The sequence below is a fragment of the Petaurus breviceps genome, unplaced genomic scaffold (genome assembly GCF_028583685.1).
Source record: "Petaurus breviceps papuanus isolate PSGF00001 unplaced genomic scaffold, PetGlider_PUasm1.0 128, whole genome shotgun sequence".
Classification (NCBI taxonomy): Eukaryota; Metazoa; Chordata; class Mammalia; order Diprotodontia; family Petauridae; genus Petaurus; species Petaurus breviceps.
This window is the reverse complement of record NW_027185664.1, coordinates 14,249,015-14,269,254: the sequence shown is the minus strand read 5'-3', so window position 1 is coordinate 14,269,254 and position 20,240 is coordinate 14,249,015. Positions and strand designations below refer to the sequence as shown.

General features: G+C 38.7%; 1 long non-coding RNA gene across 1 annotated transcript in view; it reads left to right on the top strand.

The window, feature by feature from the left end:
• Positions 1-19,997, top strand: part of LOC138172642 (uncharacterized) — a 31,384-nt gene extending 11,387 nt beyond the window's left edge. The window contains exons 2-3 of the long non-coding RNA XR_011171198.1: positions 32-118; positions 19,847-19,997. This is a non-coding gene — a long non-coding RNA (uncharacterized lncRNA). The remainder of the gene's footprint in view (positions 1-31; positions 119-19,846) is intronic.
• The last annotated feature ends 243 nt before the right edge of the window (positions 19,998-20,240 follow it).

Here is a 20,240-nt window from a genome sequence, read left to right as displayed (position 1 = left end):
ACCCCATTTTTTTATACTAATGTTTTCCCAGTGATGCTCTATGACTGAATCATGGATCACTACTGTCTCGAAAGAAGAGAAATTTCAGGTGACACAGAAGGCAATGGGAAGACGCATGGTAAGTGGAAGCAGACTGCTGAATATCACTGATGATAGAATTCCTGAATGGCGCCTTTTATACTTTAAGCTCTGGAAAAAGGGAAATTCATTCATTTGGAGGTACAACTGCAAGAGGAAAGGAAAGAGAATGCCATATGGTGCTAGCGCAGATTCAGACGGCAGGGAAGTTGGGGACAGAAATGTCATTGTTCTATTGCTAACTCGGATGTCTCAACCCTCCCAGTTTCATTATTTAAATTAAAAAAAAAAAAAAGAATACTTCGGTCTCCCTGACTCTTGTCTTTGCTGGCTCCCTTATACGTAGCCAGAATAATCTTCCTATAGCCCCACTTTCATCATGTTGTTCCTTGAGTCAAGACTTACAGTGGCTTCCTATTTTCTACCACATTATACATACACGTCTCTTCCAATCTTTCAAGACCCTTCATTATCTGGTACCAACGTAACTTTTCTAATTTCTAGTTTTCCTCCTCTGCTCTAGTCAGGCCTTGCTTTCCTTCACAGTTTTAGAATTACTACTTTGTGCTCTTCCCCACTTTCATGTTATTTCCTTGGCCTGGAATGACCCCTCTTCTTTCTTATTCCTATCGGTGCAGTGGATAGAGCACTGGTTCTGGATTCAGGAAGATTTAAGTTCAAATCCCACCTTTGATACTTACTTTGTGACCCTGGGCAAGTCACTTAACCTCTTTGTTTCAGTTTCCTGAATTGTAAAAAGAGGATGGTAACAGAGTTGCGAAGATCAAACGATCCTTTGTGATATTTGTAAAACATTTAGTCTGGTGCCTGGCACATACCAGGTGCTTTACACGTGCTTATTCCCTTCCCCTCTATCTACGATCCTAACTACCGTGTTTCCCTGATAATAAGACCTATCCCAAAAATAAGCCCTCCCCTTACTGTGTAAGATTCCTCTAAAATAAGCCCTCCCCCGAAAATAAGCCCTATTGAGATTGCTACTGTAGTGAAGGTGATCCCCTGTGCTACACGCTACATTATGGTACTCTCTGTATGCACCGTTTCCCCCCCCCGCCCCGGGTGAAACGCACGCCATGCTCTGAGCTGCATCCAATCAGAGCTGCAGCAGTGAGCGTGTCATCCTGTTCTTTATTGAATTCATTATTGAATAAAGGTACATTTTTTTGTTCACATTTACCTGTTTATTAAAATTGCTGTCAATGTTCATTAAAATAAGCCCTCCCCTGAAAATAAGCCCTCTGGTGTTTTTCTGTCCAAAAAAATAATAAGACAGTGTCTTATTATCGGGGAAACACGGTAAGTTTTGGTGCCTAACTCAAGGTTTACCTCCCCAGAAGCCTGCTTTGATTGTTCCAGCCCATAGTGATCCCATAGGATGAAAGTCAAAGAATCTAAGAGCTGGGAAAGACATTTTTAGCAAGTCCAACATGTACCTAACCCAAGTGACAAGTGACAAATTAAAATTTTTTTTTTAAATTTTAAACTTCAATATTAAAATTTAAATATACAATAAAAGAGAAATATTAATTTAAATGTTAAAACAAATACAAAATAAGAAAAGAAAAAAAAACATTGCCATGTGCACAGCAGAATGTGAGGAGATTCAAAATATATGGCAATAAGTTTCCATTTCATGAAAGCCTTTATAGTAAGACAGTAGTGACCTTGGGCAAGTCACTTAACCCCAATGGCCAAAAAGCTGTCTTTGCTTCCTTGTAAGCCTTCTTTTGTTCTCTGCTGTGCATTTTTTACTTTGTTCTTTTTTCTTCCTCCTCCTCCCCCTCCCCCAAGAAAGCTACAATTAATTGAGGATATATTCCCATTGCTTCTTGAAGGCTGATTCTGTCAGCTGATGAATTACTTCCAAAGTTCATCACCTTTTTAAAAATTTGAGACAATCTGGGTTAAGTGACTTGTCCAGGGTCATGCAGCTAGTGTCTGAGGCTGAATTTGAAATCAGGTCCTCCTGACTCCAGGGCTGACTCTCTGTCTCTATCCTGACTCTCTATCTAGCACCACCTAGCTGTCTCAAGTTAATCAATTTGACACTAACTTTGCCTCCAGTGATTGAGAGTCTACTACTAGCTGAGGCAGCTTGTTATAGTGCAAATAACTCTAATCGTTAGGTATTTTCCAGCAAGCTTAAAGAAAACTCTCCACAGCATCCACCCAACTTGGTTTTGCCCTCTGGGGCAAAGAATGACAAGCTGATTTCCTTTTTCACATGAATATTTTTCAAATCCTTGAAGACATCATCATATCTTCCCTAAGCCTTTTTTTCTCTAGGTTGAGTATTCCTAATTACTCCAACAGATCCTTAAAATGGCACTTCACCATCCTGTTTGCCCTCTTCTGGATATGCTTCAGCTTGTCCTTGTCAAAAATTTGCTTTTGGAGAGAGTTAGTTTCAAATGAGCTTGTGGGATTGAAAATCAGATCTCAAAGGATTGAGAAGTGGCAGGATGGTGAGGACATGGAGGCAGTGGATGTAAGGGAGTCTTTCCAGGAAGTTAGCACTTAAAGGAAGGAGAAAGAGATGATGATAGGGTGAGAAGCTAGCTGGGCCAAGGGAAGGTTTTCCTTAGTATGCTTATAGGAAGTGGGGAAATAGCCAGTGAGTAAGGAGAGATTACAGATGAGGCATGGGGAGAGAATGGTTGATTGGCCAAACTCATGGAGGAGACAGGAGTGAATGGGATTAAGAATATGGGTAGACGAGTTAATGTTAGCAAAAAGAGCCACCTTTTTCTGACACAGTAGTAAAGGACCAATGAATATTTAGAGGGGTTTTGGAGTATATAGAATAAGAGAAGAGAGAAAATTCTGGATGAATCTAATTCATCCAGAATATAATTAATTTCATTTAGTAAAATGAAATTAAAACTCTTTCAGTTAAGTAGAAGGTAAGAGAGGGGTTTTTAGGAGTTTGATAAGAGATCTTTGAAAGCAGTTTCTGAGAAGTCTGAAGAAAATAAGGGAAGAATAAATAGATTAATATGTAGCTGTGAGGATTCAAGTGATATTAGATAACATGAATTTGTAGTCATTTGTGGTTGTGACATGGTGGTGTGACTTTCTCAAATAGTATTTAGCAACTTGGGAGTATGAAGGGAAAAGATGAATGATGGTGGTCAACCAGGGTTGAAATGGCATGTTGTCAATCATCAGTAGTGTAACTGGGTAAGGCAATAAAGGGTAGAAAATATAGTTGAACTGGTCAACCTTAGGGTCACAACAGTGAAGAGACAAAAATGAATCAAGAATAAGTATAAACAAACTGAGGGTTTATGAATTAAATAATCAAAGAAGGGAAGGGAAGACTTTGTAGGTGTAGAGAACAGTGTAAGTGATTGCATGGAGGTAGAGGAGGAGAGAGCAATCCTGATTAGGAGAGGAGGTTAGAAATGCAGAGTGATGAGAACATAAGCTCATTGTGATTAAGGATTGTTTAATTCTTTGTATTTGTATCCCTAGCTCTGAACATGGTGTCTTTTTCATAGCAGGTGCTTAATAAATATCTGTTAACTGATGTGTTATGATGCTAGAATTGGGTCAGGTGATCTTTAAGGTCTCCCCCCCCGCTTTTTTCTTTTTTTTTTTTGGAGGGGGAAGGTAGGGCAATTGGGGTTAAGTGACTTGCCCAAGGTCACACAGCTAGTTTTTTGTATTAAGTGTCTGAGGCCAGATTTGAACTCAAGTCCTCCTGACTCCAGGGCCAGTTCTCTATTCATTACGCCACCTAGTCGCCCCTTTAAGGTCCCTTCTTTCTCTTACATTCTATGATTATGTAAATTCAATTCAACTAAGCAAAAATCTAATAAACTTCTACTATGTGCACGGCATTGTGCTAGGCTCTGGATAGGAATCTGAAACAGATGTTTAGAACAGAGTGCTGATGAGGTAAAAGTCATGTATTCCATTATCAATGTGAGCTAGTTGGCTTTTCTCTTCTGTTTTTGCTAAAGGGTAGAATTGATCAGAAGGAAGACCTGGCAATACAATGTGTCTGTGAACCAGTCCATCCCCACTGTCAGAAAAACCACTTTCTGCTCTACTAATGGTGGGTTACAGCATTGTCTTTGTATGTGAAGGACAGCGTTGTTATTAATATTAATAAATAATAAAGCAGATAATTACATTTGATAAGAGATCAGCCTCTGGATTTAGAAGGCTTTCCAAATGAAATATTGTGCTGCTAATCCTGTCCCATAGAGAAAAACGAGGCATAAGCAGACCATGTTGTGCACTCAAAAGCTTTGCCCTAAGGAAACAACAAAGTCAGGGAAGGACCCTGAGAGTTTTTATTTCGATTTCTTTAGCTTGACCTCCAGACATTCCTTTCCTGAGTAACCTCTCTGTGGTTTTCCTTTCATCTCTTCCTTTGGCAGCTGAGTAAGCTGTGCTGAGGATACTGAATGAGAGAGCCCCAGAACTTAGAAGGGAAGTCAAGGGCTCATGTAGTGATTGCCATAATTATCATACTTATGCTGTCTAAAGATAATAGTATATTGTCTGTAGTCTCTAAGGGTAGAAAGTCCAGCACCTTTTTGGAATGGATAATTCAATGTTGTTATTGAATTTCTTTTAATGTCAGGAAGGTCTTCCTTATCCACACTACTTAGCCTGGTATTAAGAGAATCTATTGCTCTTTGGGGGCCAAGGGAGGGGAATGATTCCAGAAATTAGTCACCACATGAGTGATGAGTTGTTTGCTGTGAAAACTGTAGACTAATCATATGGTTGGCAAAAAACCCCAAAGTGCCCTTGGATTGTACCAGCAAGACCTCGATATACACACACATAGATGTTTATGTGTGTGTATGTATACATATACACACATATGTACTGACTGAGCACCCACTATATTCCAGATTATTTTATTAGAGATTCTGGAGAATACAAAAGAAAATGTAAAGCAAAGTTTCTGCCCTCAAGAGGGTTACAGTTAAACTAGCTAGAAAAGATAAACATATACAACAATTATCAAACGTTATAACACAGTATAACAAGTATAACCAAGTGTGTTAAATTATGTGCTATAAAGGCTGTTCGATTTCAAAGAAGGGGAAGATCAGTGGGAGGTGGAAGAATGGCTGGAAGTTGTGGAGAGACAGATTTCAACATGCTGTAATGAAAAACACCCTAACAATTTGACCTGTCCAAACATGAAATGGGCAGTTCTAGGAGGGAGGGAGCTGCCTCTCCTTGGAGATGTTTGAGCAAAGGCTAGATGATCAATTTTTACTTATGTGGTAGAGATTCTTGTTCAGGTACAGATTGGACCAGATAATCTCTGAGGTCTCTTCCTGCTCTGAGATGCTGTGAGTTTAGTGAAGGGGGAAATCAGTGTGGGTTGATGAAATGGGTCTTGATTTAAGCCTTGAAGTTAGGATAGAATGTTTTTATTCATAGGGGGAGGAAAAGTTGCATAGAAATCTACTGTAGCTAAGGTAAGAGGTGAGGTAAATAAAAACATAGGGCAAGTCTTTTTTTTTTCAAATGCTTTATTAACTTCTGATTTACATCATTCATTTCCGCCAGATTTTGAGTTACAAATTTTCTCCCTGTTTTTCCCCTACCTACCGCCCCCAAATAGCAGTCCCACAGGATATCCCCTCCTCCAATCTGCTCTCTCCCATATTTTATCCCATACCCCTTTTGACTTTTCCAGTGGATCTCTATGCCCCAGTGCCTGTATATCTTATTTCCCAATTACATGTAGAATAGTATTAATAATAGTATATATATTTGAGTATTTGATTTTAAAATTTTGAATTCCAGATTAATTTCCTTCTTCCCTTGTCACCCACCCTTACTGGGAAGATAAGCAGTTCAGTATAGGATGTACATGTGTGGCTAATGCAAAACAATAACATAGTAGATATATTGTAAAAGACTGACTATATTTCCCTCCCTCCTATCCCACCTCCCACTTATTCTATTCTCTACTTTGATCCCGTCCCTTTTCAAAAGTGGGTGCTCCCAACTTCCCTTCCCCCAGTCTGCCCTCCCTTCCATCATCCTCCCTCTCATCCCCTTCCCCCCTACTCTCCTAGAGGGTGAGATACCCTATTTAGTGTGTATTTCACTCCCTCCTCAAGCCAGATTCAATGAGAATAAGATTGACCCATTCCCTTTTGCCTTCCTATTCTTCCCTTCCATTGTAACCATTTTCCCTTCCCTCTTCTATATGAGATAGTTTACCCCATTCTGTCTCTCCCCATCTCCTCTCATTACATTCCTCTCTCACCTCTTAATTTCACCATTTAAGTATCATCCCTTCCTGTTAAATTGGTCCTGTGCCCTCTATCTATGTATACCTGTAAACATATATACACACATTCACATATGTATTCATATGTCCATATACCTTCATATATAGACATATATATTTCTTTTAAAATATTTTTTATTACTATTTGTTTCTTTATATATATGTATATATATATATATAGATGCTTTATTAACTTCTGATTTACATCATCTGTTTCCGCCAGATTTTGAGTTACAAATTTTCTCCCCATTTTTCCCCTACCCACCACCCCAAAGTAGCAGTCCCACAGGATATCCCCTCCTCCAATCTGCTCTCTCCCATATTTTCTCCCATACCCCTTTCGACTTTTCCAGTGGACCTCTATGCCTCAGTGCCTGTATATCTTATTTCCCGATTACATGTAAGATGGTATTAATAATAGTATATATATATACACACACTATACACACACACACATACTTATTTGAATATTTGATTTTAAAACTTTCAGCTCCAGATTCATTCCCTTCCTCCCTTGTCACCCACCCTTAGTGGGAAGATAAGCAGTTCAGTATAGGATGTACATGTGTGGCTAATGCAAAACAATAACATAGTACATATATTGTAGGAGACTGACTATATTTCCCTCCCTCCTATGCCACCTCCCACTATTTCTATTCTCTACTTTGATCCCATCCCTTTTCAAAACTGGGTGCTTCCAACTTCCCTTCCCCCAGCCTGCCTTCCCTTCCATCATCCCCTCTCTCATCCCTTTCCCCCACTACTCTCCTGGAGGGTGAGATACCCTATTTAGTGTGTATTTCACTCCCTCCTCAAGCCAGATTCAATGGGAATAAGGTTGAGCCATTCCCTTTTGCCTTCCTATTCTTCCCCTCCATTGTAACTATTTTCCCTTGTCTCTTCTGTATGAGATAGTTTACCCCAATCTGTCTCTCCCCATCTCCTCTCATTATATTCCTCTCTCACCTCTTAATTTCACCTTTTAAGTATCATCCTTTCCTGTTAAATTGGTCCTGTGCACTCTATCTATGTATAACTGTAAACATATATACACATTCACATATGTATTCATATGCCCATATACCCTCATATATAGACATATGTATATATTTCTAATCCCTTCAACTACTGAGAAAAGTTTCATCAGTTACAATTATTGTTTTTCCATGTAGGAATGGTAATAGTTCAACTTTGATAAGTTCCTTATGATTTCTTTTCCCTGTTTAGCTTCTCATGCTTGTCTTGCTTCTTGTATCTGAATGTGAAATTTTCTATTCAACTCTGGTTTTTTCAGCAAGAATGCTTGAAAGTTCTCTATTCCACTGAATGACCATATTTTCCCCTGAAATGTGATACTCAATTTTTCTGGGTAGGTGACTCTTGGTTTTAATCCCAGCTCCTTTGACCTCTGGAATATCATATTCCAAGCCCTTCGATGCCTCAGTGTAGAAGCTGCCAGATCCTGGGTTATTCTGATTGTGTTTCCACAATATTCAAATTGTTTCTTTCTGGCCGCTTGTAATATTCTCTCCTTAATCCGGGAATTCTGGAACCTGGCTATAATATTCCTAGGAGTTTTCTTTTTGGGATCTTTTTTAGGAAGTGATTGGTGGATTCTTTCAATCTCTATTTTACCCTCTGTTTCTAAAACATCAGGGCAGTTTTCTTTGAGAACTTCCTGGAGGATGATTTCTAGGTTCTTACTTTGATGATGGCTTTCAGGTAGTCCAATAATTTTTAAATTATCTCTCCTGGATCTATTTTCCAGGTCAGTGGTTTTTCCCATGAGATATTTCACATTGCCTTGTATTCTTTCATTTGTTTGGATCTGTTTAACAGCATCTTGATTTCTCATAAAGTCATTAGCTTCCATTTGCTCCAATCTAATTCTGAAGCAATTATTCTCTTCTTGAGCTTTTGAGATTCTTTTTCCATCTGGCAAATTCGGCTTCTTAAGGCATTCTTCTCCTCATTGCCTTTTTGAGCCTCTTTTGCCATTTGAGTTAGTCTATTTTTCAAGGTGTTATTTTCCTCAGGCTGTTGACTCTCATTTCGTAATTTTCTTGCATTGTTCTCATTTCTCTTCCCAATTTTTCCTCCATTTCTCTTATCTGCTTCTTAAGGTCCTCTATGGCCTGTAACCAGCTTGTATTTTCCTTTGAAGCTTTTGGTGCAGGAGTTCTGACTTCACTGTCTTCCTCCTGTTCCATGCTTTGCTCCTTTTTGTCCCCAAAATAGGAGTCTAATGTTGGAATCTTCTGTCTGCTTTGTTTCCTTTGCCTGGTCATGTCGCCACTCAGTCACTTGACCCCTGGGCTTTTTGCCACAGTAGGACTCTGCCACGAGACAGGGAGCTTTCGTCCCAAACGCTGGGGTTTTCTGAGCTGCCAGAGATATTAGATGGGTGCCCTCTCTGAGGTCTCCACATGCTCTGGCAAGCTGGACACACACCCCAGGACCTCTATCCTAGACTGCAATCCAGATCAAAGCAGGTTAAAGGAAGAGCGATTACCCCTCAGACTGGTTGCTTGGTCCCCCTATACTCTGCAGGCCAGGAGCTGAAGCTGCCATGTGGCACTGGCTGGCTGTGCCTGGGTCTCAGCTGCTTCTTACCCTGGGGGAAAAAGCCACGCACTCCCACTTACTGGGTCCCAAAGTCCAGACTGCACTGACCTCTCACTTTGTCCTTTGCATCTATGTGTTGATAATTCTTGTAATGGCCACAGCTTCTGCTGATCTGGAGTCCCTCCTGCCAGAGGCTGGTCAGGCCAGTCCTAGGGCTAAAACCTCCCCAGAGCGCTGTGCTGGCCGATTCCTTCCCCCCTGCTGGGCTGTCCTCAGCAAGAAGTTAGCTTCTCTGTGTCCTTTTGTGGGTTCTGCAGATCCAAAGTTTGTTTAGATTCCCCTTTTTACACGGATTGGGGAAGTTGGAAGCTGGAGCCCAGCGGAGGTCCTGCTTCTACTCCCAGGAACGTCATTTTCTAAATCATGTTAAATGGTTCCCCTTCTACTGTTCCCTTCTCATTAGCCTCATTAAGAACAGTGATTGGATTCTCAGTGAGGCTCTTAGTAGATGCTTGTAAGATGCCTCTGGCCTTTTCCTTTCATTCTTATAGTACCAGTTTACTTATTTGTAAAATGATGGAATCAAACTATATGATCTTTGAGGTCCCTTCTTGAGCTAGCATTCTATGATGAAGATGAAGATGAAGGTTATCTTTTGGATTAGACTGTTTTTAGTCAGAATTTTGCCACACACCCCTTTGTTATTTTGTAGTGTGCCATAGAATTCTCATACCTCCATAGTCTGCTGATACAATATAGAATCAGTTTTTTATGCTGTATGGGGAGGATATTCCTCTTAGATGGCATGAATGCACAACAAAGGGTACCAGCTGTGCCCCTATCCTTCCAGTTAATATTTGTAAAATACTCAGCACAGTGCCTAGCACATAGTGGGCATTATATAAATGCTAATTGTCATCATCATCATCAATCGTTATTACTAAGTGCTTCCATGAAACTTGTCAGAAATGTTAAAGCAATTTGGTAGTTTGGTGTGCAATGTGCTAGAAATGTAAAGGGCAGATCAAAAGTAGTACATATGTTTATCCCAAGCATGATAGGTATTCTGGACTGTGTAGTTGGTCATGTAGTATGAAGTTTGCAGAGGTCAGGGAAAGGATGAAAGGAATTTATTTGCCCTATTCAGAAAGGAGTGAGAACTTGGGATCTTTTATGCAGGGGGAAGAATAGCAAAAGTCTTTGGAGCTACTGGGGTTATGACCCTTTTCTGTGTTAGTTGGGTATGGTGTAGACCTTTCCCATAAAAGAGCTGAAATATTTTGTTGATTAGTTGCTGAGGCATGTTGGTGAGGGCAGTCTCAGAAAAGAGGAAGATGAAGTTGTAGCCGCTGATGACAACTTTAGCCAGTGGTCCCAGCTAAGTGGAGCAGAGTAGTAGCAGATGATGGTGCCAGTAGATGGCAGCAGAAACTCAGCCAAGAATTAGTGAATGGTAGCCCAAGAGGCAGAGAAGAATGACAGCTCCTGAAGCAGAATGGAGGAGCATCATTGTAGACAGAGCAGAGAGGGAACAGATAACAGCTATGGAGATGGTTAGAATAGCAGTTGTGAAGGTGGAATGGCAACAGGGACAAGGTGGTACTCCTTGACTATGCCAAGGAGCTATGAAAGGTGGAATTGAGAAGCAATGAGACATAGCCATATGCTAGGGAGTTGGGAACTAACCTTGAGAGATACTCCAGTTCTAAGACAACCTATTGTCACTTTAGAATGGGGATTTTGGGGGCAGCTAAGTGGCACAGTGAATAGAGCACTGGCCCTGGAGTCAGGAGGACCTGAGTTCAAATATGGCCTCAGACACTTAACACAAAAACTAGGCGTGTGGCCTTGGGCGAGTCAACCCCAATTGCCCTACCTTACCCCCTCCAAAAAATCCAAAAGCCAAAAGAAAAAAAAAGAGAGAGAAAGAAAAAAAAAGAATGGGGATTTTCCAGGGACTGTTTCCTCCCCAACAAATATGAGAGTTGGTGGGAGATTGTACACCTTGTGTTAGGGTGAGTGGGTGGAGTGATGAATGATATTTTCGTTGTTATTTTCTTTGCTGTTGTATCCTAATTAAATACTTTGCTATTTGATTTATAATTCCTGTCTGGTTCATTAGTGGAGAATGCATGGAATGGGGACTTAAGTCATATTTACATAACTATGATGACCCAAAATATCACACATGGGACCTGGGGAAACCAGAATTTCCAGAGTCAAGTAGGATTTGTGTGACACTAAATTTCTAATCTGATTAATTCTAATCTGATTTATTTAATTAACTTTTTGTTGTTATTCTTCACATGATCTAGGCTTGCCCCAAGTAAAGAGCTAAAGAGACTTAAATTTCTTAAAGAACGTATGTAATGCTTTGGGTCTCTGATGCTTTTGTGACTCTCCAATGTTATTACAAGTCTACTTTAGGTTAGAAGTGTTATACAACCTATCACAATTAGATGAAGAGAGGGACTTTTGCCCAGAAGCCAACTTGAAGGAAAAAAATTATAATCCTTGGTGAAATTATTCTTTCTTAGAAATGAGTTGGTTTGCTATTGCCTTCTTTTAACTTTGCTCATATAGGAAAGATCTGTTTTTAATTAATTTTCATCCTCCAAGCTCTGTTCATCCACTTTTTTTTGCTTGTAGTATGAATGCAGTGTCTTGTGAAATTGCATTCTCGGGTCAAATGTAGGTTTTTTGACACTGCAAATTCAGTATGATAATTTCAGAGTAGGAGATAGAGGAATAAGTGTGTAAAGGAGAAAAATGGAAGAAAGGATATTATTAAAGAGGAAGGAAGTTCTTAGTAAAAACTTAGGTCATCATTGCTAATAGACAACATTGATGAAGTGGAAATAAGCTTGGATTTAGAGTCAGAGGACCTGAGTTTATATATAGGATTGTCCATGTATTAACTGTGTGATTTTGAACAACTCATTTTCTACTCAGTGGCCTTATTTCCTTCTCTGTAAAATGAGGAGGTGGACTTGACAACCTTTAAGGTCCTTTTCAGATTGAACACTGTGGGGGTTGACATAGAAAATGAAAACTTTTCAGGGCATAGGGAATATCTGTATCTATCAGATCTGTTCTAAGCCTTGACACAGCCATCTCATGCTTATTGAAAGCTAGCTCCTTCAGTTTGTGTATCTTTCAAATGTCTCGTTTTGACTTCCAAGTCAGCTGCTTAGTGGCTTTGCTTTTTGTTCACTAGCATCTTCAGGCAAAGAAGGCAGAAAGTGTGTGTGTGTGTGTGTGTGTGTGTGTGTGTGTGTGTGTGTGTGAAGCCATACATGCATAGTTCTATTTATCAGTTCTTTCTCTGGAGTGGATGGCATCTTCCTTCATAGGTTCACTGTGATTGATTTGAATATTTATAACACTCAGAATAGCTTAGTCATTACAGTTGTTCTTTGAGCAATGTTGCTGTTCTTGTATTTATCGTTCTCTTGGTTCTGCTCATTTTGTCCTTCATTATTTCATGCAAGTCTTTCCATGTTTTTCTAAAATCAAACAACCCTTCATTTCTTACAGTGCAGTAGTATTCCATCCAATCATATAACACAACTGATTCAGTCATTTCCCAAATGATGGGCATCCCTCAATTTCCAGTTGTCACCACAAATGGAGTTGCTACAAATATTTTAGAAAATATTTTCCCTGATCACCTTAGGAAACAGACCTAATAATGGTTTTGCCTGGCTCTAAGGGTATACACAGTTTTATAATTCTTTGAGCATAATTGCAGATTATTCTTTAGATTGGTTGGATCAGTTCACAGTTCCACCAACAGTGTATTAGTGTTCAAATTTTTACACATCCCCTCTAACATCTATCATTTTCCTTTTCCATCCTTTTAACCAATCTCATAGGTGTCAGAAGATATCTCAAAGTTGTTTAATGTGTACTTCTCTAATCAATAATTATTTAGAGCATTTCAAAAATATAACTACCTATAACTTTGATTTCTTCATTGAAAAACTGCCCATTCATATCCTTTGACCATTTGTCAACTGGGAAATGACTCCTATTCTTATAAATTTGACAAAGTTCTCTATATACTTGAGATATAGGACTTTTATCTGAGAAATTGTCTATAAATTCTACCACCCATATTTTCTGCTTTCCTTCTAATCTTGACTCCAATAGTTTCATTTGTACAGAAACTTTTAAATTTAATTTAATCAACAATGATCCATTTTTACATCTCACAGTGGTCTCTATCTCTTGCTTATTTATAAATTCTTCTCCTATCCATACATCAGATAGGTAATATGTTCTATATTCTTCTAATTTACTTATGATATCTTCCTTTATATCTAGGTCCTGTATCTATTTTGACTTTATCTTGGAAAATAGTATAAGATCTATACCTAATTACTGCCAGACTGCTTTCCAGTTTCCCAGAAATGTTTACTAAATACTGAATTATTACCCCCAAGCTTAAATTTTTACATTTTTCAAGCACAAGATAATTTATACTAATAATTTGCTACTATGTGTTGTATGTCTACTCTGTTCCACTGATCTACCTTTCTCTTTCTTAGATAGCTTATAATATAGCTCAGCCTCAGTGCTGCCTTCTTCAGTTTTTTCCCTCTCCAGCAAATGGCACTGGTAAACTCTTCTAGGAGACTAGGTCTCTAGAAACTGGTTTTTAAGAATAACCATTCTGGAGCATTATATCTCAGCCTGCATTTATAACATATATATGCATATATATGTATATGTACACACATATATTCATAGGTCAGAGTACCTTTATTTTTAAAATTAAAATTTATTTTTTATATCCAGATTCTATATCCTATTAAGATTACAGGAATATTATCTTTTTGTACTACTCACACAAGTTTTTGTTTCTAACTTCATGATGGCTTATGTTAGTTCTATGTTCTGTAATATGCCTCTCATCCATTTCAGTACTTCTTCTTTTTTTTCTTTTTGGAGAGGGGAAGGTAGGGCAGTTGGGGTTAAGTGACTTGCCCAAGGTCACACGGCTAGTTTTGTGTCAAGTGTCTGAGGTCAGATTTGAACTCAGGTCCTCTTGACTCCAGGGCCGGTGGTCTATTCACTGCACCACCTAGCCACCCCTCATTTCAGTACTTTTTACTGAGTCCTAGGATTTAGAGGGTATTTCTTTCTGTCTGTCTGCCAGTCTCTCTCTGTCTCTGAATTTTTTGTCTCCCAGTTTCCTTCAGGTAACTGGACCCAGTTATTCAAATTACTCCATGTATCATTTGCAAAAGCTTCTCAAAGGGGACAGGGGAATGGAGATGGGGAAGGAGAGCTATTGGCTGTCAGTGTTTGCAGATACACTAAGGGAGAATATATTGTAGTTCTTATTATGTAAGTGCTTAAGAAAGAAGCAGACCAAAAAATAAAAACAAAAACAAAACAAAAAACCCAATCAACATCCTATGTGAGGTTTGAGGAGAGAGAAGTTATTACTGACTAGGATTGTGGAGAGTAATGGAAGGTTTCATGGAGAAGGTGATGTTTGAGATAGAGCTTGAAGGACAGAATTTCAATAGGTAGAGATAAAAGAGGGTATTTCAGGAATAAGAAATGATATAAGCAAAAGCATGGAGGATAGAAAGTGAGGGATGTGTATGGTGGAATAGAGAGATGTCCAGTATGGCTTGAGTATGTGTAACAGCAAGCACCCTAGCATACCCAGGATGGCTGCTAGCACAGGTTCTTTGACTGCTTTTCTATAGGAAAGCAGTTCAAAATGGGTTAACAATCTGATTTTAATCAAACAAACATACATCATTTACCTAGTTCAGGGGAAAATGTCATCATCTTGAACTTCAGAGAATGCAAACAGAAGTTACAAGCAGACAAAAATGCAGACAGAGAAAATAACACAATTCATCAGACAGGGCTTCTAGCTGTCTGACCACTACATCCATACCTATTTAGTCACCAGAGAGAGAAGCACCAACATCTGGGTTTTCAAAGCTGGGGGGCTCAGTGGCCGCCCAGAGTCTCATCTAGCCAAATCACATAACTCTTCCCAAAGTGAGCCCCAAAGCAAATCCTTGCCTCAGAAGTATATATAGCCTTCTCCAGGGTCAGAGAATGTCACAACCCTCATGACTCACTTGACTATGCCTTCCTGAAAAACGACCTTACACCACAGGCTCCATGTGAGAACCTGCAGCATATTAGGATTCAGAGTATATTTTCAAATCAGGAAAGGTCCTCAAATTCACCGAGGCTTATTAAGGGGCAGGGAAGATCTTCAAATTCCTATTACTATTACAGTATAGGATACAATAAGAGAAATAGTATAGGATAATGCTAGAAATGTAGGGGGCTACAAATTTTGGAGGGAACCTTTGAAGGTTTTAAGCAGATGAGTGTTATGATACATCTGTTCATAAGGAAACAATGGAGAAAGGTCAAGGCTAGGTAAAGATATAGATTTGAGAGTAATCCAGGCAGAGGTGATGTTTGAAGCTGTAAGAGCTGAATAAGATCATTAAGGAAAGAGCACGAAGAAATAATAAAAGTGGGCCAAGATTAGCACCTTGATAACACTTATATTAATGGTCAGGAAGAAGATCACAGATAACAGGAAGGAATGAAGGAAGCAAGCCTTTATTGGTGGGTGGATAGAAAATGGAAAACTTTTAGCTAGTTTAAGAAAGTACTCTGCAAACTGCTTAAGTAGACATATAACTAGGTTGGGGCACTTGGAGCTTTGTTCCACTACACTGGAATGAGAGGAAGTTGTCAGGCTTTTAATGAATTCTTAAGCAGCAGAGTGTAGCACTTCCTTAGCAAAAATATTGAGTCAAAATAGGAAGCTGTTATATGATGAACTGGTCTGCCCCTGCCATGATGGCCTTGAATTGGTGTCATGGGTTTCTGTTTCTTTTCCCGCTTCCTCAACAGCTGATAGTGTGTTTCAGGACACTTGTCTTGGGTTCAGTTTGTGGTATTTATTCTAGGTATAAAAATGACTAGTTACTTCTCCTTGCTCTAATTGCTGTTTTTTCATGCTTCTCAAGAGATTTCTTAAGCTTAATGGCGCAGTGATTGTTGGCGGCCTTGTTCTCTCCCCACTCCTTTCCCCTCTCTTTTCTCTTCCCACTTTCCCAACTATTTAAACAGTTGTCAAATAAATTGTACAATAAGCTAATAACATGATAGTGATTTATAGTATGGTTGAAATATCCTTCCCATAACCAGTGGAAAGTCCAGTGGAGGCTTGCTGAAGCAGATTCTGAGTCATTGCAATTAATTCAGTTCAGCAAGTATTTATTGAGCATACAGCTTTGGGGTTAAAGAAGAAGGGGGAGGTAGAGAAAGACTAAATCAACCTTTATACAGGCCACCTAGTAACTGTTCACTGGCTGGTTGTTTGAGTTTGTAGATACAGAAAGTTAAATTGCTTGGAAAGAGATTCTCCCTGTGGTTTTCTGTAGCTATTTTCTGAAATTTCAAAGAAAGGCTACACACAATTTCATTCCTGGTTGTTTATTTGTGCTTGTCATGAACACAGTGGTGTTGCTGTCACATTCCATAGTCAGTGCCTTTCAGAAGCCCCTTCCCTACATTAGTAGAAGACAGAACTTGACCCTTTGCATGCAAGAAATCAGTCTATTATTTCAATGACTTCTCTGGAACCAATAATGAAACCCTATCCTTTGTTGATATGAAATTTATCATACATTTGCAAATGTTCAGAGTGTTAATATAAAAAAAGTATTTTCCTCGCTTAAATGTCCTCTCCCCACACCCAGATTCTGGTCAAGAGAATATTTTTTTTTTATTATTTTTCCTTTTCCCATGACCACCAAGCACTGAGGTAGGAGCGAAGGGAAGGGGACGTCATACTTTTCTAGCTTTGTATTAGTAGGAGTAGTTTAGCAGAAAAAAGCAACAGAAGTAGGTAGCTCATCTTTCTTCTGAGTTCCCACAATCCATGCATTTTAGTTCTTTCTATGTCTTAGAGCAGGTGTTGCTCCATGTCCTGATGGAGGCATATAAAAATTATTTTTTCTAAATGTTGAATGAAATCAGAACTCTGTTCAATGAGATGAATAATCTTGACTTCTAAGGACTAATAGTTAGACATTCCTTCCCATAGTTGAGATGGTTATTACAGATGTGGGATGATGCATATCCTGTTAGACATAGCCAACATGTTGATTTGTTTTGTTTACATATAGCTAAGAAGTGTCTGAGGCCAGATCTCAACTTAGATATTCCTGACTCCAGGTTCACTACTCTGTCCACTGAATCATGTCACTGCCCAAATTCTGGCAAACATTGGAGGAGCTGTGTGAAAACAGAAACATTAATGCATTGTTGATGGAGGTGTGAAATAGTCTATGCATTCCAGAAAGAAACTTGGAACTGTGTTCCAAAGTCACTAAACTTTAACCCAGCTTTGTCACTATGATGCATATGCCCCAAAGGGATTAAGAAAAGAGGAAAAGAACCCAGATGTACAAAAATATGTCAGTTTGTAGTAGCAAAGAATCAGAAACTAATGAGGGTGCCCATAAAATGAGGAATGACTGAACAAAGGCAGACAGATATAAAGTTTACTGTGCCATGAGAAACATTAAAAGGAATGGTTTCAGAGAAAGCTGGAAAGACTGTATGAGGTAATGCAGAACAAAATGAGTAGAACCAGAAGAAATAATTCATGCAACAACAGCATTTTATCTTTTTTTTCACCATTTAATAGTATTTTATTTTTTCTAATTACATGTAAAAATAGTTTTCGATGTTCACTTTTAAAAGATTTTGAGTTCCAAATTTTTTCTTCCTCTTTCCCTCCTATACTCCTTCCCTTCCCCCAAGATGACAAGCAATTTGATATAGGCTATACACATGTACAATTATATTAAACATTAGTCATATTATGAAAAAAGAATCAGGACAAAAGAGAAAAACCACAAGACAGAAAAAAAACAAACACCAGAAAAAAAAAAAAGACAAAATAGCATGCTTCCGTCTGCACTCAGGCTCCTTAGCTCTTTCTCTGGCTGTGGGCAGCACTTTCCATCATGAGTCTTGTGGAGTTGTCTTGGATCCTTGTAGTGTTAAGAGGAGCTAAGTCTATCGAAGTTGGAAACAATGTTGCTGTTACTGTGTACAATGTTTTCTTGGTTCTGCTAACTTCACTCAGCATTAGTTCATCTAAGTCTTTCTAAGTTTCTCTGAAATCAGCTTGCTCATAATTTCCTAAAGCACAATAGTATTCCATTACATTCCTATACCACAACTTGACATAATTTTAAAGACATTTTTTGAAAAACCTAAGAAATTTGATCAATGCAATGGCCAGCCAGGGCTTTAGGGGACAAGTGATGAGGCATACTCCCCTCCTCCTGACAGAAAGGTGATAGGAGCCAGAAAAGATTAGGAAAGAGAGACATTTTAAAATATGGACAGTGTAGAAATTTATTTTTACTCGACTAAGAATATTTGTTATAAGGATTTTGTTTTTCTTTATTTTCTTTCTCTTTTTTTCCTAATGGGGATAGATGAGAGGGAGAGAAAAATGCTCAGCAATTAAAATAAAATTGACTAAAAATAAAAAAAAAATCCTAAACTTTAAGCTTTTCCCTTTATACTCTGGTTGCCTCCACCTTTCCTCCAGAGGAGAAACTATGGTGCATCATGTCGTCTAATTTCCATAGCTACATATAAGCACATCAGAATAAATCTCAAATCCTTGGCATCTACACAACAAGACCTTCCCTGTGAAGGACAAAGGGTTATTTCTGCCCAGTTTGTTACCAGAATTATGGTTAGATATTAATAGCAACACTGAAGGATAAATGCTGCATAGTTGTAATAATAGTTTACATTAACTAGCACCCCACAATATCAAAGGGCTTTAGATATTGGTATCTTTTTTTTTAATAGCTCTTTGAGGTAGGTTGTACAAGTGGTATCATGCCTACTTTATAGATGAAGAGAATGAGATCCAGAAAGATTATATGATTTGCAAAAGGAAACGGTAGAGCACAATGGCACTACTAATATCCTCACTCTGAGCTCAGAGTTCTTTCTATCATGCCTGTGTGCGGGTATTCTCAAGGGTCATTTCCCCCAAAGGGATCGTTTTTGCTAAAGACCCCTAAATGAGGATAGCAGATCAGTTATCGAGCCCAAAATGAAAACGACCATTTATATGCAGTGAATCAGTTGCCTGACTTTAGCTACAATCCATATACCATTTTGCTTAGATGCTGCATTTGTGAAATCTAAATGTCTGAAAAGCAATTGGTGCTGGACCTGGTAAGGGAGAGGTTGACTTTTTGTCTTCAGGGGAACTTTTTGTCTTCATCTACCAAATATGAGTATTTGATGTGAAATATTCTGGCTTAAGTCCTGCTATTAAAAATGATTTATGAGTACTGTCCTAATATTAGGTGTTATGGGAATGTGATAGGAATGTTAATGATAATAAAAGCTAACATTTATATAATGCTTTAATGTTCGCATAAGGCTTTAGATCTGTTATCTAATTCTTTTACAACAACCCTGTGTGGTAGGTAATATTTTTACCCTCATTTTACATAGGAGGAAATAGTCTTAGAGCAAATGATTTATTCAGGGTCACACAGCCAAAAAGTGTCCAAGGCAGGATTTAAACTTGGGTCTTCCTGACTCCAGGACCTCTATCCACTAGCCACCTAGCTGCTTCAATGATGACAAGTCAATCTTTTCTTTTGTGTGGAAAGTGTAATATAAAGTGAGTTATAATCATTTGAGATTTTAGGCTAGATTTAAAGAGGGAGGAAAAATTTGGAATCTTCCGAGATTTTTCAGAGATGGAGTGAAAAGACTAAAACTGGTTCTTCTCAATGATAATAGATAACATTTCTATAACATTTTCCTGATAGTACAAGTATTCTTATTTCTATCTTTCAGATGAGAAAATTGAGACTATGAAGAGGGAAGCAACCTCACCAGAGTCACACAGCTAGTAGTTATCCAGACTAGGATTTAAATGTCATCTGCTGACCTTGAAATCTAGCATGCTTTTGGCTATACCATAGCTGCTTCCATCTAGCAAAACATATAACACACAATAAAAAATTAAGTCAATTATCTGGACTATTCAAACATAACCTCCATTCTCACTCCTCAAGAATGAGGGAATATCTCAGTGTTTTCCTCTTTGCAGTCTAAACATCAACTTATCTTGCCCAAGGAAGATGCATCAGAGAACAATCTGACTTTGAACCCCCTGGTTCTTGCTTGCTCTGGTGACCTCAGATAGTGAACAGTTGGTGTAGCAGGGTCTTTGCTGCACTATAACTGA